This window comes from Ochotona princeps, chromosome 21, assembly GCF_030435755.1.
Source record: "Ochotona princeps isolate mOchPri1 chromosome 21, mOchPri1.hap1, whole genome shotgun sequence".
NCBI lineage: Eukaryota > Metazoa > Chordata > Mammalia > Lagomorpha > Ochotonidae > Ochotona > Ochotona princeps.
The window spans coordinates 1,174,560-1,197,960 of NC_080852.1; the positions used below are offsets into that span (position 1 = coordinate 1,174,560).

At 49.7% G+C, this 23,401-nt stretch overlaps 1 protein-coding gene and 1 pseudogene across 1 annotated transcript in view; one reads left to right on the top strand and one right to left on the bottom strand.

Annotated features, from left to right (window-relative positions):
- The window catches only part of LOC131482840 (zinc finger protein 850-like), a gene marked incomplete at its 5' end in the record, with an annotated part of 447,409 nt that overhangs the window by 76,879 nt on the left and 347,129 nt on the right, over positions 1–23,401 (bottom strand). The gene's annotated exons all lie outside the window — the stretch shown is intronic.
- LOC101516803 (transcription factor SOX-2-like) lies at positions 5,918–6,714 on the top strand (annotated as a pseudogene).

The following is a 23,401-nucleotide window of genomic DNA, read 5'->3' on the forward strand; positions in this document are numbered from 1 at the left end:
GGTTCACTGCAGTGATGGAGGGAATCCTAAGCAGCCAGAAATGTAATAGTGAGGATGTGGGAACACTTCACAGCCTGCAGTGTCTCCTCCAGCATCTTAGCTCTCCGACGCAACCACACATTCAAGATCAAGTAAACGCTGTGGCCTCTGTGATTTTCTTTTAACATCAGATGTGTTATATTTGCCTAATACCAATTTACTGCCAACAACTAATCACAACACAATTCCATTATTTCATCATCTGCAGTTAGTAGAGGCTTCAGGGTTAAGCTTGAACTCGACACACAGGTGCAGGTTAATGTTAGTGGACAGCAGTGTTAGCTCTTTCAGGTCTTTTGCTCCTTTAAGAAGCTATCTAGGGGGTCTATGTCAGTATCTCTGCAGTTAAAATCCTCCTCTCGCATGGGCCGGGATCCCAAGTAGGTGCCGGCTTTAACCCCGATGATGCTGTTTCCCATTCAACTCCCTGCTTGTGGCCTGGGAAAGCAGTGGACAGCTAAAACCCTTGGGACTCTGCACCCATGCGGGAGGCCAAGAAGAGGCTCTGGGTTCCTGCTTCTGGATTGGCACAGCTCAGGCCTTTGCAGTCACTTGGGGACTGAATCCATGAACAGAAGATCTTCCTCTCTGTCTCTTCTCCTCTCTGTATATCCGGCTTTCCAAGCAAATATAAAATGGAATTTTAGAAAAGACTCTTATCCCAGACATTGAGCACAAATGATACTAGCTTTTTTTAAACCAGTCAAATACACTCACAATTTTTTACTCTTTCTACCACCAGAATTGGAAAATTGCAAATATTTGTAGGAATTGCACGACAACAGTCACAAGTACACTCACAATTTGATAAGTGCTCTAGGCCACCAAAATTTTACCTTCACAAAGATTCTTTCTTGGTACAAATTATCCTCTGACTAAACCAACTTGTGGCTGCAAAATGAAAACTGCTGTGTATCCCAAGCTCACTATCCTAGGATTTACCTGGGACTTTGCCAAGGTTTTACTCCCTAGGTTGCCAAGCCTCAGAGAACCCAGAGTACATCAATCATTTCTCTAGATGACATTAATATGTCACCAAGGAATGGAGCTCTGGATGGGTAAAGAGAATATTAATGCTCCAAGGGGTTAGTTATATGCAATAGATGGAACATGATAGATACCCTCCAGTTTTAGGGCATCAGCTGCCACTCTGAATGGTAACCCCCAATCTACTGCTCTCTTTCAGGGGGAATAAGTGAGCCAGAGGATAAGATAACCATGTTTGTTTGTTACAAGGTGTTTTGAAACTGAGGAAAACAAAAAGAATATATTGAGGAACCTGTTAATGTTTGAATGGAGGGTCAAAGTTGAGGAGTTCCTAACAGCTAATGTAGGTTATTCCTACTTACCGTCAGGCTTTTTCATCTAATCTTTCATTTCCCACATTCCTACAACAGCCACAAGACCCAAAATAAGTCAGGTTTTTCACACTGCTACCCAAGCCACTGTCTGCTGCCTCCCAGCCTGGCCAGTAGCTGCACACTGCATTTGCACAGAACTGAAACCCAGGCATTCTGAGGGAGACACAGGAGTCCCAATGTCATCTTAACCACTGTCACACACACCCACACAGGGCAGTGAGGCCTTCCTGTGCTGTGTCAGGTGGGCAATTACTGCTTTTCTCCCATGCCTACTATTCACAACAAACAGTTCCTCTAAAGAGCTATTGCTTATTTTGTGAGATAGGGAAATAATAAGACAAGTTATGGAATTGTATCTTGGAGGAAATAGTGACTCCTGCTGTGAATTTTCAGGGCAGAGAGCAGCACTTGGCATTGAGGCAAGAGTTCTGGACATTCACAGATTTATTCCCTGCTTTAATGCTCTCTGCTGAACCTGACTTATTCCCTCTACAACTCATGGGACATTTAATCCCAATTGTGAGAACTTCAGGAAATGGGTGACAACATACCAGAAGCCATCAGGATAAATCAGTAGTGCTGCCTTCACAGCTCCTTCGTCAGGTTCTTCTAGAGAAGCCCCTTTTTGTGAGTCCCCGTGCACTCCCTTGGCTTGTCTACAAGGTCGCTGTGCCACCCCAGGCCTCTGCCAAGCACAGCGCCAGCACCACATGCTGCCCCTCAACCTTGCAGCAAAATCGCAGGAAAACAAGGCTGTTTGTTCTAACTGCTGGAGTCTGTGCTGCTCTGGTGTCAGCAACAAGAAAACTGCCCCAGACCCTTAGGAGGAGCTTCACTGAGGACTCAGCTGCGGGCTGGAGACGCTGTTGCCCAAATCAAGAAAATCGGGCCATTTAAAAAAGAAGTTGCAATGAGGTAGAAAATTAAAATAAAATAAAATACAATAAAATAGAAAATAAAAAATGGAAATCATGCCCAACATGAAGGTCGAACTGTCCCGGGCACTCTCCCCTCCTCACTGCACAATGGGTTCAACTGGGAGGCCTAGTGTTCAAGGTCAGTGCTGCAGAGTGAGGACCCCAAGGGCCCCCTCCTGGCCCCCACCCGCCCGCCCCGGGGCCTCAGGAGATGCTCTCACACACTCACCCTTCCCAGCTTCTCACGAGTCGGGGGTCCTGCAGAGGCTCCTGCGGGGAGGGAGCTCACAGGGCAGCACTGGCTCAGCCACCTGCGCCTCTCCACCAGCACAACCAGCAACGTGGCTATGGCGGCACCCACAACAGCCTCCTGCCTGCTGCCACAGGGCTTCCTGGGCGCGCGTGATTGGACCCCTCCCACGACTACGCATGGCGTCACAACACGTAGCCAATCATAATCACAAAGGGCACTCAGGTAGGATTCTGGAGGGAGGGTGAGTGAGGGGCGGGGCTTCACCTCAGGCTGGAAGGGGCCTCCTCTCTTGCAGCTTGAGCCTTCCAACAGCAGGGGCCGCTGTCGCCTCTCACATCAGTCCACCTCCTGGCCTCTCCTTCCCTCTCTGCTTCAGGATCCTGTTCAAGTCTGAAAACACACAGAAATGTAGGACAAGAGTCTGCAGATACACCTCACCGAATGTTCAATGCTTTCTGGAACTTTTCTTCTTTGTATTGCCAAGGTTTTTTTCCATTAGTTCATTTCACTTTTTAAAATACAGATTACACATTCACAATAATGTGTAAGACACAAACCGAGAAGAGGGCTTATCCAGATTCAATCTAGCAAAAGAAAACTTGAAGTGATAGATGTAATTCATATTATATCTATATTTCCTATTTTATGCATATGTATGTGTTTCTGTTACTCGGTTTCCAGAATTTGTGACTTTTGGTTTCTGTTTTAAAACATCTTTCTATGGGATATTTAATTTTTTTTTTTTTTTTGTAGAAATGTCAGAGATAGAGAGAGGAGGAGAGACGGCGAAGAAGGTCTTACATCCACTAATTCACTCCCCAAGCAGCTGGAACAGACAAATGCAAACACTCTAGCATCCCATTGTCTACACTTGTCCAACAGTTTCATTGGGAATCCATCTGTCATCTGGATGCAGGAATAAATGTTGCATTATATCCCCACATCTGGAAATGGTAGACCCCAGTACCCCATCACTATACATTTCCATAATTGAGAAACCATGAAACAAGGTCAGCAACTGGTATGAGGTAGAACAATAGCCTCAACAACAACAACAAAATACAGCTCCATGAAAAAACACGCCACTGAGTAACCAGCACATTGGTGACAAGACGGAGATACAAAAGTCTCTTGAAAAAAATGATGCACCACATATTCCATGAGCCAGCAATGAATTGACAAAAGGACAGAATATTTTGGCCGGGATCCCATGTGAGCACCAGTTCTAATCCCAGCAGCTCCACTTCCCATCCAGCTCCCTGCTTGTGGCCTGGGAAAACAGTGAAGGATGGCACAAATGCTTGGGACCCTGCATCCGTAGGGTAGACCTGGAGGAAGTTCCTGGCTCCTGGCTCCAGATTGGCACAGCACCGGCTCTTGTGCTCACTTGGGGAGTGAATCATCAGATGGAAGATTTTCCTCTCTGTCTCTCTTCCTCTCTGTATATACAACTTTGCAATAAAGATAAATAAATTTTTTTAAAAGAGAGAGTATTTGGAATAAATAAAACTGATATAAAAAAACTTCAAAACACATGGGATACAGCCAAAACAGAACAAAACAAAACAAAACAAAACAAAAACAGTGTTGATTGAATTATTGAAGTTATACATTCCACACTGGCTTCCTTATATAAGAGAGAACATTATGGTATTTGTTCTTTTGAGACTGACTCATTTCGCTGAGCATAATGGTTTCTAGTTGGGACAAACTAGTTGTAAATAGTATAATTTCATTGTTCTTAATAGCTGAATAATATTCCATGGATTAGATGTACCACAGTTTCTTTAACCACTCTTTGGATGCGCAACTAGATTGTTTCCATGTCTTTGCTATTGTAGCTTGTGCTACTGTAAATAGGATTACAGATCCCCTTCTCACATGCAGATATCATTTCCATTGGGTATATTCCTAGCAGCAGGATAGCTGGGTCATATGGCAGATTTATTTGCAATTCTCCAAGCACTCTCCATACTGATTTCTACAGTGGTTGTATTAGCCTACACTCCCACCAGCAGTGAAGGAGGGTGCCTTTCTCCCCACATCCAAAGTATCTGGCAGGATTGGCCAGTCCCAGCCTGTCTTCACCTACCGAGCTCGCCATGTGAACCCAAGCTCCCACCTGGCTGCTGCAAGGGCTGATCTGTGGCTGCCTTTGGATCCCTGGTTGTCCTTTGAATCCGGGTCACAGCTCACCAGTGGCTGCTGGGTTTTCTGTTCCCTAAACACTGCTCAGCGATCGTCGCCTCTTCCCTGTGTCCGGGGTTCTTCAAATAACTCCCTGCTGACTTCCTGGCCCCTATTTTTCTATAATCTGCTCTCTGTTCTTTACCCTATCTAATAATTTTCCATCATCTCAAACATGTCTACACCCTTTGCCGACCAGTGAGATTTTCTAAATGTAAACTTAAGAATTCCTAGCCTCCTGTGCCCTAAGAATAATGTTTGTGCCTGATTAAATAAAAGTTTTCTTTTTAAGATTTAGCTTATTTTGATTGCAAAGTCAGGTATACAGAAAGGAGAGACAGAGAGGAAGCTCTTCCATCTGATGATTCATTCCCCAAGTGACCACAAAGGCTGGCGCTTGCCCATAAAAAAGCCAGGAGCCAGGAACTTCCTCCAGGTCTGCCAGAGGGGTGCAGGGTCCCAAGGCTTACCCAGGCCACAATCAGGGAGCTGAATGGGAAGCAGGGCCGCTGGGACTGGAAGTAGCGCTCGGACGGGTGTCTATTAACTTGTTCAAAAAAGTTATCAGTAGTTGTAAAGGCAGAGAAGGGAGTGCTAGCAAAAGGGGGAAGTAGTTTTCTGCCTCTTTAAGGACTGAGGGAACAAGAAGCAGAGAGTGAGAAAGGCAGGAAGAAGTTTGAGTCCGGGGCTTAAGCCTTTCCAAAAAAAAAAAAAAATCACAACAATAATAATAATAATCGCAGCGGGTAGCTGCGGCATCTGCCGGAGGTGGAGGGAAACACTGTTCGCTTCTCTCTCTCTATCTCTCCCTCCCTCCTTCACCGTCCCCCCACACACAGCTCTGTCCCCTTTCTTTGGCCCCTCCCCAAATTGCTCTCCTCCACCTGGTCTCCTCTCGGAACCCCGTGATCCCCAATCACACCCGCTCGCCTCCCCTCCACCTCCTCCTCCTCCTCCTGCGCTCCCCCGCCGCCTACCCCCTCGAGTTCTCCCGCCACGCTGAGGGTCTCCGGCCTCCAGCAGGCCGGGCCCACGTGCACAGCGCCCACATGGACAACAGATGGAGCTGGAGCTGAAGCCACTGGGCACACAGCCGAATTCTGGGGGAGGCTGAGGCAATGGCAACACCACGGCGGCAGCGGGCTACAGCAACCAAAAGGCCCATGAACGCCTTCATGGTGTGTTCCCATGGGCAGTGTAACAAGATGACCCAGGAGAACCCCAAGATGCACAACGTTGATATCAGCAAATGCCTGGGCGCAGAGGGGAAACTTAGTGGGAGATAGCGAAGCGGCCGTTCACGGCCGAGGCCAAGTGGCTGCAGACGCTGCACAAGTAGAAACACAGAGATTATAAATATCAGCCATGGCCGAAAAGCAAAAAGCTCTTGAAGAAGGATAAGTACATGCAGCCTGGTGGGCTTCTGGCTCCCAGCAGCAACAGCATGGCTAGCAGGGTTGGGATGGGTGCCCGCCTGGGCGTGGCCGTGAACCAGCGCATGGACAGCTACACCCACGTGAATGGCTGGAGCAATGGCAGCTACAGCATGATGCAGGGCCATCTAGGCTGCCCGCAGCACCTGGGCCTCAACACGCATGGTGCGGCTCAGATGCAGCCCTTGCACCTCTATGATGTCAGCTCGCTGCAGTACAACTCCATGACCAGCTCACAGACCTACATGAACGGCTCTCCCACCTACAGCATGTCCTACTTACAGCAGAGCACCCCTGGCATGGCCCTAGGCTCCTTGGACTAGGTAGTCAAGTCCAAGGCCAGCTTTAGCCCCTCCATGTTTACCTCTTCCATTCCAGGGAGCTCTGCCAGGCCAGGAACCCTCGGAACATGATCAGCGTGTACCTCCCCGGTGCAAAGCCGACTGCTGATGTCACAGCACTACCAGAGCAGCCCGGTGTCCAGTACGGTCATTAACAGCACACTGCCCCTCTCGCACATGTGAGGGGGGCCCGCCAGACAGTGGACTGGAGAAGGACAGGGGGTGGGGCAAGAGCAGAGGTTGGGGGTGATAGTGGGGTGGGGAGTAGGGGGAAAGACATTTTCAGAGGAAAAGGAAACAAACAAAAACCTGGGAAATGGGAGGGGTGCAAAAGTAGGGTGAGAAGGAAGCATGACGATAAAAGCAAGCGCATGCAACACAAATCCTGGTATGTGACAAAGAACATTTCCTTACTCACAGCAAATGACACCTTCAGAGGAGACCACCAATCCATTCTACGCACAACACAAAACCTGTGCCACTGACAAGAGAACTTTATAAAAGATGTAGAGATGCTGGACTTCTTTTTTGGGGGGACTGTTTTTGCACAGAAAAAAAAATGGCTGGTGGGTGGACTGGGGAGGGCCAGGGGAATGGACCTTGTATAGATCTGAAGTAAATGAAAACTGCACACAACTTTTTTTTTTTTTCTAATTGAAAGGTGGATATACAGAGAGGAGGAGAGACAGAGAGGAAGATCTTCCATCGGATGATTCATTCCCCAAGTGAGCACAATGGCTGGAGCTGAGCCAATATGAAGCCTGGAGACAGGAGCTCTTCCGGGTCTCCCATGAGGCTGCAGGATCCCAAGGCTAGGCTGATGATCCCTGCACCCCTAGGCTTCCGGCTGCTCCAGGCCCAGGCCCACTCAGCCCAAGAAACCAACACACCTGTCCCACTTCTCCACTTGCTGCTATAGAATCAGCAGGGCACTGCCAGCCACCCGGCACCCCCAACAGGCTGCTCATAGACCAAGTTGCATGTGGGGCCTTGCCCTTCCAAGAAGCTCATAGACCACCACTGCAAGGATTGGCCAGTTCAGCTGGCATCCCCTGTGCCCCCAGCCGGCAAGGATGTCCACTCTACTAACAATCCTGCCCCCCTTGACCCTGTCCCACTTTCCCAGCTTGCTTACAAGTCACTCAAGGGTCAGGTTGGCTCAACTGTTGCTCCTCGTGATTCTAACCCAACCTCACCATTGCCCCCTGCCACTGATCTAGGCCCAAGTCTGTTCAGACAGCATTCCTGGCCCTGAGCATGCACTCCATCTGCTCCAGGGCCAAATCATTCCAGCTGCCTATGCCAGTGCATCCCTCAGCCCTAGCTCCAAGGTTGCTCAGCCTCACATGTGTTTGGTTGGTATCCCCACATACACCTAGTATGCACACCATGCATTTCAGAGCCATTGGGTCATGACAGTAAGCCCAGAGAGCAAGGAACCCACCGGCTGCTATTCCAGGAACAAGCCGGACAAGCCAGTGAACTGTGCGCCCCCTCTCTGCCTGCCATCTGCTTCATAGCCAAGTCATCCTGGCCGGTGTCCCTGCTCCTACAGCCTGTAGTCCTCCATTTCAGGGCCAGGCTGAATTGCATGGATGGGAGGGAGGTAGTGAAGGGCTTCTTTAACATAACACCTTCCATCACCCCACTTGCCCATCCACGGCCAGGCTTGGTTAGACAGCCTGGGCTCTATCCCAGGAGCACTGCCACACTGTCCACTGTCCGGAGCTTGAGAGTGAGTTGGGCTTAGCCAATGATCCCACTCCCTCAGCAGGCAGTGTGCTTGCCAGCCACTCCAGGGCTGGGCCCCTTTAGCTGGTGACCCTGCAGTCCCAGCCTGCACACCTTGAGTCCCCTGCCATGCAACATGCCCACTCTGCCTCCTCACCTGACCCTCCAGTGTCATCTCCGACACACCTAGCCTACCTGGAGGCTCCTCCAGGGCCAGAAGGGATCGGCCCCACAACACTCATTCCTAGCCTGCCTGCCTCCATAGCCTTGCTGCTGCTGCAGGACAAAGTGGGCTAGTGTGGTAGGGAAATCAACACGAAACACTGCAACAACCTATTTCTTTTCTCATGTAATAACGTTCATGTAGACAACTCTAGTTTGCAAAGCAGGGTTTAAGAAGCAGAAGGAAGGTGGCCTGCACTTCAGCAAGAGGGACTCCAAGGGAGGAAACACCCATGAAAAAGATGGAAATTGTGTCCATTCAGCACCATCTCAGGGAGGGGTTAACATGAGTCACCCCAAGGGCAGAGAGAAGGAAACTTTTTCACAATGGGCAGTAATGTCTGCTGCATCAACCAGAAATAAAAAATTGAAATCTGTGTCTTCCTTCTCCCAATGTTGTGGTCTAGGCAGGCAGTTCAGGGTCACCAGTTTGGAAGCCACTACCTGGATGTTTCTTCCTACCCACCTGGTATGCTCACCTATCTGGAACATGAGAGGGGCTGGTATTGCATTGTTGTGTAACCACTCCCCTCACAAGCCCCCACAGTGGACTCTGATGGGTAGGGCTCACTCTCTTGGTCACATGCTTCCATTGCTCTGGCACTCTGAGTCTTGGTTTCCCCAACCTGGTTGGACTTAGGTCTCAGGGTAGCCCCTGAACATGGCCCCTGTATGTGTCTATTTCTCACAATCTCTTTACTGCTTGAGTGGGACAGGAAAGATGTTAATTCTAAGATGCTTTGTATTTCTAATTTGTGTACTTTCTGGAGTTCTGGGAGAGGTAAGGCCTAGCAGTAACAAAATGTGGACAGAGAAACCAGGGAACGGTGGATGCCTGCAGTCCAAGCACCTCTCTCTTTTTTTTCCCCCTTGAATTGATTTTGTTTTTATCACAAAGTCAGATAGACAGAGAGGAGGAGAGACAGAGAACGATCCTCTGTCTGATGATTCAAACCCAAGTGACCGCAATGGCTGGTGCTGAACCAATCTGAAGCCAGGAGCCAGTAACTTTCTCCATTCTCCCACAAGGGAGCAGGATCCCAAGGTTTTGTTAGGCCACAAGCAGGGAGTTGGATGGGAAGTGGAGATTCCGGGATTAGAATCGGTGTCCATATGGGATCCTGGCATGTTCAAGGCAAGGACTTTAGCTTCTAGACCACCTGGCTGGGCTCCTATGCCTCTCTTCAACAGGTGCAGCCCAGGGCCGGGCCCCTTCTGTCCACAATCCTATGGCCAAGGCCTGTTTGCTAAACAGCAAAGTTTATGAAGGCGTCAAGCAAACTGACCATCCAGCCTGGGTCAGCTCTCCCTTCCTTCAGAAAGTGACCTCAATGTCAGAGTTAGATGGGTTTTAATAAAAAGAGTGAGTTGGCTGACCCTGCCTTAGGAACCAGGTGAGTTGGACAGCCACAGGAGGCTGCCATGTTTACAATCAGTGGACAATGGGTGGGCTATAGCACTGCAGGAGGCTGTCAGCTCTAGGCTGGCTCTGACAGGAACCCTAACACCCCTGTCCTCCATCTTGCTCCTCTGGAATAGGCTCACTCTCCCTGGGTACACAGCACATCTAGCATTCCCACCTTGGTTATTGCAGCAAACACAGGTCTTCAGAGCTGGCAAAGCCTGTGCTTCTAGCCAGCCTGTCATGCCTCCCTTAGGCTTCTCCAGGCAATCTGCCTGCAGCTTGCTCTAGGGACAGACTGGCTTAGCCACAGTAACATGCCCCACAACACACCCACCACATCAACCAGCCTTGGCACTGCCAGGGCAGATGAACTCAGGAGGCACTTTCCATGCCACAGCCTGCTTGTCAAACCCAACAAATAAATCTGAGTCTCAAGATATAATTAACAAAAATAAAAGAAGAAGAAGAAGAAGAAGATATTCTTTTAGAACTTTCCGGAAAGTTGCCAATAACGCTGGGTAGTTCCATGCCAGTGCAAGAAGGGCCAACACAGAGCCTGATGGGCCACTTGGTGCTATCCAGTCTGGATCTTTGTGATGTGCACATCTACAGCAGGGAAGAAATACAAGTAACTGTCTTCCCATCCATTCAAGCCCTTTGGATCAATATAAACAAATGATAAAGAAGATAGTATTCATTCTCCCACTACTCAGAACTTGTGTTGAAATTACGGTGCCCTGGGTCAAATTTACATCTTCAAACTGCCATCCCATATCAGAGCACCAGTTTGAGTCCTGGCTGCTCCATTTCTGATCCAACTCCCTGCTTATTGCACCTAGGAGACCTGGCTGAAGTACCTGGTCCCTAGCTTTAGCCTAGCCTAACCCTGAAAGATCTCTTTCCCTCTGTTACCATGTCTTTCAAATCAATCAATCTGCCATGCCTTCAGTGGAAGGTCCCTTGTTCCCTGTACTGTGACCTCCAGGAAGGTGCAGGTGCCCACCAGCATGGCCTGAGATAGGCAGAGAGGAGTTTGCAGCTGACTCTGGGTCTAACCGTGTGCTGGGTCACAGCAGGCTGTGGGATGAAGTGACACAGGAAGTGGCACCAGGAGTCCATCTTGCAAGCACCAACAGAGTAAGGGGATGAGTCACCACATCCAGCCATGCATAGAGGCAGCAAAGGCAGGAACCACAGAGCAGAATCAGGAAACTACCCAGGGGCAGGTCCTGTCTCTCCCTGGATGAGATGCTAGAGTCTTCCAGAGGTAGGTCCTGGTTAGCCCTGGGTAGAAGGTTGGGGTCCTCCAGGGGTGGGTCCAGCTTCCCTGTGGGTAGTTTCCTGCCCCAGGAAGACCATTATTCTGATGGGGGTGGGGCAGTGAGAAGGGAAAACGGCATAAGGCCCCTGGAAGGCTCCAGCCCCTGACGCCAGTGGGTGGAAGCATGATCCATCCCTGGAAAAACTGAATCCCTGAGTCAGGGGCAATCAGGACCTACCCCTGCAAGACTACAGCACCCAACATGGAAGAAGCCAAGCGCCCAACCCCGTGGGGGAGAGGACATTCCCAAGATGACCCCAGCCCCCAACCAAAAGAAAGCAGAATCCATCCCTGAAGTGCGAGGGACGGACTTCCCCTGGAAGACCTCAGCCACCACCCTTTGGGGGAAAGAAGATCCCCCACCAGGCAAGATCCTAGCCCCCAACCCATGGGAAATAGAGACACCTTTGAAAGACTCCAGCATCTGACCCCCAGGGGAAGCAGGACCTTCCCATAGAAAACCCCAGTGGCAGACCTAGTTGGGGAAAGCTTCAGGAACCCCTGGAAGACATCAGCCCCAATCCAAGAGAAATAGGACCTGTCCTTGGAAGACTGAATCAGGTTGGCTCTGGAACAGCAGATGGGGCAGTGGGATGGTCATGCTGGGTGTGGTGTAGGGTTCGTGGGCCAAAAGGACCTGGCCCTAGAGCAGTGGATAAGCTGGTCGTGGCAGATGCACTGTGGGTGAGGGCAAGCAGACCCGGCTCCAGAGCAGCAGGCCGGAGATTGACTTGATGCAGAAGCCATATTGTTGGCCAAGCCTGCCTGATCCTGGAGCAGCTGTAGGGTGGTGGGAGGGCCGGTTAGAGGTGTGGGAATCCTGGCCGAGCCCCCCAGGCCCTGGATGATGGTATGAGTGGAAGAATTTATTTGAATATCCTACCTGGACTCTGCACCATTACTTCTTCCTCAGAGCACAGGAAATTCATGCCAGTCCAGCCATCCACCAATCAGATGTAACCTGGTATTCCACCTGAGAATCCCACCTCCAATCTTCCAGCCTCTTCCCCAAACCCGCCCACTCACAAATCATCAATAGGCATTCACCTGCAGTTGCCAATCCCCTGGGGCCTGCCCTCAATCATCACCCCCCACACCTGGCAGACCAAAAGGTACCCAAGCACGGCTCTCTCTCTTCTTTGCTCTTCCTCTTCTTCCAGCCAATCTACCCCTCCTCCCATTCCCCTTCCCCTCCATCCTGTTCCTTCCCCACTGGAATAAACCTCCTAAGATACCTTGTTGCGTCTGGTGTTTTCAGCTCATGGTAAAGAATCAGGTTGCAGGAATTAGCTGCACATAATAATATCATAATATCATATAAACTAGAACTCAACATTTTAAATAACGAACAATGTGTGTTTGGGGCTCTTGGTTCTCCATTTGAATAGGTTTGACACAAAAGCAGCCAGAATGACACTGGGTAAGCTTGATTGGCCCTGGAGCCGCCTGCAGGCAGTTTAGGAATGTGTGTGTGTGGAGGAGGGGGTGGAGAAGGGAGTTAGAAGGTGTTAGTGAGCTGCTTGGTGCTGGAGTGGATGGTGGGCGGGTGGGCAAGGACTCAGGGGGGCGCAGTCCAAACTGCCCTGTCCTTGAAACAATGAGCTCGGGAGAGCCGGCCTGTCCTTGTAGCAGCCCACCAGTTGCCAGGGCGATGGACTGTGGTGGGCCCTGTACTTGCTAGTACATACAAGAATCTGGTCTGGGAACACCTCAAAGTTTCTTTTTGGGATCCCCCAATCATAGTGGAGGACTCAGAACTCTAACCAAGAAAAGGCAGTAGACAGAACAGATCAATCCACCACCTCAGCTATATGTTGGCAGCGAAATACGGGACAAATGGAGACTTTATGATGGACTATGTCAATCAGTGGATTCTCCAACAACCTCATGGTGCCTGGAGTGAAGAGATTGGCAGTGATTCATAACTGGTGAACTACCAAAACCACTTGAGCAGGCCCGGCGGCATGGCCTAGCAGCTAAAGTCCTCGCCTTGAGCATGCCAGGATCCCATATGGGCACCAGTTCTAATCCCGACAGCTCCACTTCCCATTCACCTCCTGACTTGTGGCCTGGGAAAGCAGTTGAGGATGGCCCAAAGATTTGGGACCCTGCACCCGAGTGGGAGATCTGGAAGAAGTTCTTGGTCCTGGCTCGGGATTGGTGAAGTACCGGCCATTGTGATCACTTCGGGAGTGAATCATTGGACAGAAGATCTTAATCTCTTTTTCTCCTTCTCTCTGTATATCTGACTTTGTAATAAAAATAAATGAATCTTAAAAAAAAAAAAAAAAAAACCTTGAGCAAGGAGCTCAGAGCATGTCCCACATTGGGGACCTTGAGTGGGTGGGAGACTGGGTGGGGCTTCTCCCTCAATATTCCCTTTACCTCAGATATATGAAGGAAATAATAAAGAAATAATAGTCTTACCCACTTCCCTGTAGCCCTTGTACCTTTTTACCCTAATTAACAATTTAAAGATTGTCAAAAATATAATTTAAAAAATTATATAAAAAACATTGGTAGCTTTAAAAGTAAAATGTCTTTTTTCTATGCTCTTTTTTTTATTAGACACATCTACTAATACAAACTGAGAGATCTTACTGTCAGGTCTTAGTGTGATAGCGTGGCAGTCACTTTCATGACTTGCTTACTAAGTTTTACAGACTGAGAGTGGAACTTTGCATTTTAAACACTTATGGCAACACTGACAAGATTTGTATTGGATTTTCATTTGCTTTAGGTGAACTACACAGCCAAACATGGTTTAGATGTTCTTTTCAGTGTTTTTGTTTGTTTGTTTGTTTGTTTGTTTGTTTTGTTGACAACTTCAAAAGTCAGACTTAAAAGACTTTGCTTTTTGACTTTTATCCCAATGGTGCTGTTTTGTCTTGGAATACTATTTTAGAAATGAAACTTAGTGGAAATGGTATTTTGGAATCTATGAGTGTTAAATGTGGCTCATAATTTTGGCAACATCATGTGATGCTAACTTGTGTATTACACACTTAAGAGACACAATCTCAAAGTTTCAACCTGTGATGTAATTTGATGAAAAGAAGGTGGGGAAAGATGACTGACCATGGACAGTTGGTATATCCGAGTGTGTGATGAGATAGGGACAGAATGATTCAGAGCAGACAGCAGGAAGTGCAGAATTGCAAGGAAAAGTGTCCGAAGCTCCGTGGGGTTTGGGGATGCGGGGAAGGGAACAACTTTCACCCAGGCAAGAGAGCACGGGGAGAAAAACCTCTCAAGACAGCAATGTGCAGCCTGAGATGTTGGAAATGGGTACCAGGGCCAAACAGGGACTCAGTCAATACCTTGTGGTGGGCCCAGCGCCGTGACCTAGAGGCTAAAGTCCTCACCTTGAAAGTGCCAGGATTCCATATGGGCGCCGGTTCTAATCTCAGCAGCTTCACTTCTCATCCAGCTCCCTGCCTGTGATGAGGACGCCCAAAATCACCTGGCTTCAGATTGGCACTGCACCGGCTGTTGTGGTCACTTGGGGAGTGAATCATCAGACAGAAGATCTTCCTGTCTCTCCTCCTCTTTGTATATCTGACTTTGTATTGGAAATAAATAAAATCTTTTTTTAAAAGATTCATCCATTTTTATTACAAAGTCAGATATACACAGAAGAGGAGAGACAGAGAGGAAGATCTTCCATCTCATGATTCACTCCCAAAGTGAGCCGCAACAGCCGGTGCTGTGCTGATCCGAAGCCGGGAACCAGGAACTTCTTCCAGGTCTCCAACGCGGGTGCAGGGTCCCAAATCTTTGGGCCGTCCTCGACTGCTTTCCCAGGCCACAAGCAGGGAGCAGTATAGAATGGGAAGTGGAACTGCTGGGATTAGAACCGGTGTTCATATGGGATCCTGGAGCGGTCAAGGTGAGGACTTTAGCTGCTAGGCCACTGTGCCAGGCCCAGAAATAAATAAAATCATAAAAACAAAAAACAAACAACAAAAACAACAAGAACAAACAACCTTGTGGCGAGTCACAAGTTGATTCAGGGAAGACGCCAGTGGGAATCCTGACTGACCCATAAGAGATAGATGGAGGTAGAAGGACTCTTAGAACAGAACACAGATGGGATTAAAAAACAAAAGAAAACAAAACAAAACAAAAAAAACAGAAAACGGCTCAGATAGTGAAGGAATAGATATACATTGTCATAATCTGATTCTTTTCTATTTTAGTTGCATTTTTTAAAAAAAGATTTTTTTGTTGTTGTTGTTGGATAGTTATATATACAGAGAGGAGGAGAGTCAGAGAGGAAAATCTTCTGTCTGATCATTCACTCCCCAACTGGCCGCAATGGCCAGTGCTGCGCTGATCCGAGGCCAGGAGCCAGGAACTTGTTCAGGTCTCTCACAAAGGTGCAGGGTCCCAAGAGCTTGAACTGACCTCCACTGCTTTCCCAGGCCACAAGCTGGGAGCTGGATGTTAAGTGGAGCGGCTGGGATTAAAACCGGCGCCCATATGGGATCCCAGCAAGTTCAAGGGGAGGACCTTAGGCACTAGGCCATCGTTTAGGGCCCAAACCCATTGTTTTTTATGACAATACTTTGTAATTTTCCAAGGTCTCATTTCAATTAGCATTTGAGTCAGCACAAGGTCATTTATCCTTAGGTGCCTTTAAAATGTATTTACTTATTTGGAAAGAGTTAGGCAGAGACATGAAAGGACAGAAACAGAGAGAAAGCTTCTATCTGGGATTTCCTGCTAACAAACGATTGGAATTCTCAAGGCTGGACAGGGCAAGGCCCGCAGCCAGGCCCTGATGGAATATTCCTCAAACTGCATTAACAATAACTAGTATGAATATTTTTAACTGTTAATAGTATCAGTGGTTACATTTTATGCTTTTATTTGAATGAAATAATTTATTACTAAACAATTTTCTTCAAAGAAAGCATATTTACTAGGTTATTTCAGAAGCTATAGGAACCAATATGATGTTTTGGATGCAAGGACCCAGCCTGTGTGTGTCTAGGTGTGACTGATGTTCCAAGGGTGGGGTGTGGAGGGTGGAGTGCCCTACCTTGAGTGCTCACCCAGCCGGGCATCCTAAGGGACCCTGGACAACAGAGAATACTGGATAATGCAACACTGGGCTCAGCACTGAGTGACCCCTGTCACAAGCTTTGATTGGGTACAAGCACTGGTTTCTGCACCGGGAGCAAGTAAACTGGGTGCCAGAGCAGCAATGATTCAGCTGTTTGTCTTGGCCTGTGAAAACATCACACCAAGGGCCCAGTGCAGAAGCCCAGGGGCTAAAAGTCCTTGCCTTGCAAGCACCAGGATCCCATATGGGCGTGGTTTTGTGTCTCCACAGCCCCACTTGCCATCCAGCTCCCTGGTCCTGGCTTGGGAAAGCAGTCAAGGCCAGTCCAAAGCCTTGGGACCCTGCACCTGTGTGGGAGACATGAGAGGTGCTCGTGCCTCCTGGCTTCAGATGGGATCAGCTGGGGTGGTTGCGGCTGCTTTGGGAGTGAATGATCAGACAGAAGATCTTCCAGTCTCTCCTCCTCTCTGTACACCTGCCGTTCAAGAAAAATAAGTAAATCTTAAAAAAAAGAAAAATTCTCACTTTCCTATAGCCCTTGAACCTTTTTACCCTAATTAACTATGTAAAGATTGTCAAAACTATAATAATATTAATAGAAACATTCCCCAGTATATTAAAAAGAGAGAGGAAAATTCAATGTGGTGGGCACAAAAGATCACCACAGAGCCCTTGGCACTTGCTCTCTGTTTAGTCCACATTTTCTTTCTGTGTTCAATAGAACGGCCTTGTCCCTGCTGCCTCGGGGGAAGCGCATCTCCCCAGGTCCGCTGTGCAGGCTGTCCTCCAGGTGACCAACGTGTGAGCCTGTTGTTCTGGAAGGTCTTCAGGTGAGCCTGCTCTCCTTCAGTGCGTTGATGGTCCCGTAATGGGGTGATAGACGCTGGGAGTGTTTCCTGGTGTCACCTCAAAGATTGGAATGTACTGGGTGGGATCCAAATTTCACCCCAGGGCTGAAGAGGGAACTGAACCTAAATGATAGGTGGAGAAGGGTGGAAACTTGAACTTCAGTCTAAATCATGGGATTATCAAAATGACTCCATGCAAGCCCTTCCCAGGTGATCTGATTATGTTAATAGGCTCCAGGGAACACATTCCAATCCAATGAGTTCACTGTTGACAGGCCCTGGGGGTTTCTCAAATGAACTCACAGGGCAATATCTCTTTCTACACAAACTACTTCAAGGTGAAAAATACCAGGGATGGGGGTGAAGCTATTCGCAGCACAGGGATGAAAGGCATAAACAGATGCAGGGAGTGGGACACCCCTGGGTCTGCTTTGGATGGTGCCTAAGAGTGACCAATCAGAAGAGCAACTGCGTGTGGGATGAGTCTAGGCGGCAGTTAGCCTGTCAGTTGACAGGAAGCACCGCCTCTTCCGCTAAGCCCTGCCCACCTCAGATACTTAAGGCCCTTGCCAAGGCAATGAGCTGGGATTCTCTCTGAGGAAAGTGAACTGCAGAGCCGGTTTCTGCGCTGCACAGCTTCCCAGAGCATCCTGCGAGCATCCTGCGACTTTGAATCGTGACACGGATCGACAGAGCACTTGGGTGAGTGGGCCTGTCTTTTGTGTTCTGGATATTCCCGCGTTTTTGAGAGAGGCTCTCCAGTAAGCCTCAACCAAATAACAACACACAAAAAACCACACCCAAATACACAACCAACACACACACAGTCAACAAACACACACACACACAGACACACACACACTCATACACACACACATACACAGCCTGTCTTTACCCCACCACAATCCCAAATCCGGTAACCACAGGCTTAAAAATCTTTTCACACCCCTTACTTGTAGATTTGAACACAGGCCAGGGAATTGCAGCTTACTTCCAAAAATGTCTTTCTCAATGAAAACTAGGAATCACTCTAGTTTTTCTGAAGGGTCCTCCAGGCCTGACTCCCCAGATATTAGAACAGAATCGCCAACAGGATTTTTCGAAGATCCCAGGGATGACAACACTGTGCGAACACCCTCCACAGGGAGCACAAAACGTGACCCCAATTCCCTAATGGCTTCACACCACAGGTCATTGTCACCAACACTACCATGCTCATCGATGCAACATACTTTATCTTTTGGAATCTCCTCCCCTAGGACAACCAATTCTGCAGTGTCATCCGGTAGCCATAATGTGGCACCTAGCTACTCCCCAACTATGCCCACACCCCTTCAGCCTGAGTCAGACAACACACGCCATAGGATTCCTGCCAACTCAGGGAACTTAAGATCTCCCAGCCCCATGTGCCGCAATCTCTCTTCCATGTCGCCCTGCTCCTTGAGTAGCAGTTGTATCATTGTGGGGGACTCAGCCCCCCTGAATGAGGGAGCTGCTAGTGTGGCGAGAAATTCACCCTGTTCCTCCCCCATGAACCCTCTCCCACCACTGTCTCCTCAGTCTCCCAGCTACTCGCCTACTGTCCCGAGATTTCTCCGTCAGGACACCAACCAGAGGCAGTTCTGCCTTGAGGAGAGGCCAGGCTCAGTGGGAGCAGTAGACTTGGCCCTCATGTCTTCCATGGAGGAGACTGGGGTTCCATCTGAATGTTCTTCTGAGGGCACACCAGAGACTGACTCTACAGTTTTCACCCCACCTGAATGCCCTCAGTATTCCCCCTTGGTTCCCAGCAACCCCTTCCCTGTGCGAGCATCCTCCACAGAGAGCCACACATGTGTCACTATTTCCCCAATGGTTTCACATCACCCATCATTGTCACCAACACCACCATACCCATCAATACATCATTTTTCCGCTTCTGGCACCTCCTTCCCTAGGACACCCAATTCTGCAGTGTCATTACCAGGGCCATACTCTGAGTCCTCAGGGGTCTCCACCATCTACCACATGTTCACCCTTCCCTCAACGTGCAGCCCAACCTCTACCCGAGGGGAATTTCCCAGCTCCCAAGAGCAGTTGTGCAACGACTTGGATAATCTGAGCAACATCACACATGACTCACTTGGGGATGCCCAGATCAACCGAGAGCACCCCATCCAGTCTCCCATCCCCTCAACCCAACTCCACAGATTCTCTTCCATGGCACCTAGCTACTCTCCAACTATGACCACACCCCTTCAGCCTGAGTCAGACAACCCACGCCATGGGATTCCTGCCAATTCAGGGAACTTAAGGTCTCCCAGTCCCATGTGCCTCACTCTCTCTTCCATCTCGCCCTGCTCCTTGAGTAGCAGTTGTATCATTGTGGGGGAATCAGCCCCCCTGAATGAGGGAGCTGCTAGTGTGGCAGGAAATTCACCCTGTTCCTCCCCCATGAACCCTCTCCCACCACTGTCTCCTCAGTCTCCCAGCTACTCGCCTACTGTCCCGAGATTTCTCCGTCAGGACACCAAGCAGAGGCAGTTCTGCCTTGAGGAGAGGCCAGGCTCAGTGGGAGCAGTAGACTTAGCTCTCATGTCTTCCATGGAGGAGACTGGGGTTCCATCTGAATGTTCTTCTGAGGGCACACCAGAGACTGACTCTACAGTCTTCATCCCACCTGAATCCCCTCACAATCCTTCCTTGCAACCCAGTAACCCCTTCACCGTTCCAGAATCCCCCATGGGAATTCCAACATCTGCCACCATTTCTCTAATGGCTTCACGCCACCCGTCATTGTCACCAACACGACCAAGCACATCTATAAAAAATTTCCCCCCTCCTGGCATCTCCTCCCCTAGGACAACCAATTCTGCAGTGTCATCCGGTAGCCATAACGTGGCACCTAGCTACTCCCCAACTATGCCCACACCCCTTCAGCCTGAGTCAGACAACACACGCCATAGGATTCCTGCCAACTCAGGGAACTTAAGATCTCCCAGTCCCATGTGCCTCACTCTCTCTTCCATCTCGTCCTGCTCCTTGAGTAGCAGTTGTATCATTGTGGGGAACTCAGCCCGCCTGAATGAGGGAGCTCCTAGTGTGGCAGGAAATTCACCCTGTTCCTCCCCCATGAACCCTCTCCCACCACTGTCTCCTCAGTCTCCCAGCTACTCGCCTACTGTCCCAAGATTTCTCCGTCAGGACACCAACCAGAGGCAGTTCTGCCTTGAGGAGAGGCCAGGCTCAGTAGGAGCAGTAGACTTGGCCCTCATGTCTTCCATGGAGGAGACTGGGGTTCCATTTGAATGTTCTTCTCAAGGCACACAGGAGACTGACTTCACGGTCTTCAACCCACCTGAATCCCCTCACAATCCTTCCTTGCATCCCAGCAACCCCTTCACCATTCCAGAATCCCCCATGGGAATTCACACATCTGCTGCCATTTCCCTAATGGCTTCACACCACCCATCATTGTCACCAACACGACCAAGCACATCTATACAAAATTTTCCCCCTTCTGGCACCTCCTCCCCTAGGACAACCAATTCTGCAGTGTCATCCGGTAGCCATAACGTGGCACCTAGCTACTCTCCAACTATGCCCACACCCCTTCAGCCTTTGTCAGACAACCCACGCCATGGGATTCCTGCCAACTCAGGAAACTTAAGATCTCCCAGCCCCATGTGCCTCACTCTCTCTTCCATCTCATCCTGCTCCTTGAGTAGCAGTTGTATCATTGTGGGGGAATCAGCCCCCCTGAATGAGGGAGCTCCTAGTGTGGCAGGAAATTCACCCTGTTCCTCCCCCATGAACCCTCTCCCACCACTGTCTCCTCAGTCTCCCAGCTACTCGCCTACCGTCCCGAGATGTCCCCGTCAGGACACCAACCAGAGGCAGTTCTGCCTTGAGGAGAGGCCAGGCTCAGTGGGAGAAGTAGACTTGGCCCTCATGTCTTCCATGGAGGAGACTGGGGTTCCATTTGAATGTTCTTCTGAGGGCACACCAGAGACTGACTCCACAGACTTCACCCCACCTGAATGCCCTCAGTATTCCCCTTTGGTTCCCAGCAACACCTTCGCTGTGCGAGCATCCTCCACAGAGAGCCACACATGTGTCACCATTTCCCCAATGGCTTCACATCACCCATCATTGTCATCAACACCACCATACCCATTGATACATCATTCTTCCGCTTCTGGCACCTCCTTCCCTAGGACACCCAATTCTGCAGTGTCATTCCCAGGGCCATACTCTGAGTCCTCAGGGGTCTCCACCATGTACCACATGTTCACCCTTCCCTCAACGTGCAGCCCAACCTCTACCCAAGGGGAATTTCCCAGCTCCCAAGAGCAGTTATGCAACGACTTGGATAATCTGAGCAACATCACACATGACTCACTTGGGGATGCCCAGACCAACCGAGAGCACCCCATCCAGTCTTCCGTCACCTCAAACCAACCCCACAGATTCTCTCCCGTGGCACCTAGCTACTCCCCAACTGTGACCACACCCCTTCAGCCTGAGTCAGACAACCCATGCCATAGGATTCCTGCCAACTCAGGGAACTTAAGATCTCCCAGTCCCATGTGCCTCACTCTCTCTTCCATCTCGTCCTGCTCCTTGAGTAGCAGTTGTATCATTGTGGGGGAATCAGCCCCCCTGAATGAGGGAGCTCCTAGTGTGGCAGGAAATTCACCCTGTTCCTCCCCCATGAACCCTCTCCCACCACTGTCTCCTCAGTCTCCCAGCTACTCGCCTACCGTCCCCAGATTTCTCCATCAGGACACCAAGCAGAGGCAGTTCTGCCTTGAGGAGAGGCCAGGCTCAGTAGGAGCAGTAGACTTGGCCCTCATGTCTTCCATGGAGGAGACTGGGGTTCCATCTGAATGTTCTTCTGAAGGCTCACCTGAGACTGACTTCACGGTCTTCAACCCACCTGAATCCCCTCACAATCCATCCTTGCGTCCCAGCAACCCCTTCACCATTCCAGATTCCCCCATAGGGATTCCCACATCTGCCGCCATTTCTCTAATGGCTTCACACCACCCGTCATTGTCACCAACACGACCAAGCACATCTATACAAAATTTTCCCCCTTCTGGCACCTCCTCCCCTAGGACAACCAATTCTGCAGTGTCATCCGGTAGCCATAACGTGGCACCTAGCTACTCTCCAACTATGCCCACACCCCTTCAGCCTTTGTCAGACAACCCACGCCATGGGATTCCTGCCAACTCAGGAAACTTAAGATCTCCCAGCCCCATGTGCCTCACTCTCTCTTCCATCTCATCCTGCTCCTTGAGTAGCAGTTGTATCATTGTGGGGGAATCAGCCCCCCTGAATGAGGGAGCTCCTAGTGTGGCAGGAAATTCACCCTGTTCCTCCCCCATGAACCCTCTCCCACCACTGTCTCCTCAGTCTCCCAGCTACTCGCCTACCATCCCGAGATGTCCCCGTCAGGACACCAACCAGAGGCAGTTCTGCCTTGAGGAGAGGCCAGGCTCAGTGGGAGAAGTAGACTTGGCCCTCATGTCTTCCATGGAGGAGACTGGGGTTCTATCTGAATGTTCTTCTGAGGGCACAGCAGTGCCTGACTCTATAGTCTTCACCCCACCTGAATGCCCTCAGTATTCCCCCTTGGTTCCCAGCAACACCTTCGCTGTGCGAGCATCCTCCACAGAGAGCTACACATGTGTCGCTATTTCCCCAATGGCTTCACATCACCCATCATTGTCACCAACACCACCATACCCATTGATACATCATTCTTCCGCTTCTGGCACCTCCTTCCCTAGGACACCCAATTCTGCAGTGTCATTCCCAGGGCCATACTTTGAGTCCTCAGGGGTCTCCAATATGTACCACATGTTCACCCTTCCCTCAACGTGCAGCCCAACCTCTACCCAAGGGGAATTTCCCAGCTCCCAAGAGCAGTTGTGCAATGACTTGGATAATCTGAGCAACATCACACATGACTCACTTGGGGATGCCCAGACCAACCGAGAGCACCCCATCCAGTCTCCCATCCCCTCAACCCATCCCCACAGGTTCTCTCCCGTGGCACCTAGCTACTCCCCAACTGTGACCACACCCCTTCAGCCTGAGTCAGACAACCCACGCCATAGGATTCCTGCCAACTCAGGGAACTTAAGATCTCCCAGTCCCATGTGCCTCACTCTCTCTTCCATCTCGTACTGCTCCTTGAGTAGCAGTTGTATCATTGTGGGGGAATCAGCCCCCCTGAATGAGGGAGCTCCTAGTGTGGCAGGAAATTCACCCTGTTCCTCCCCCAT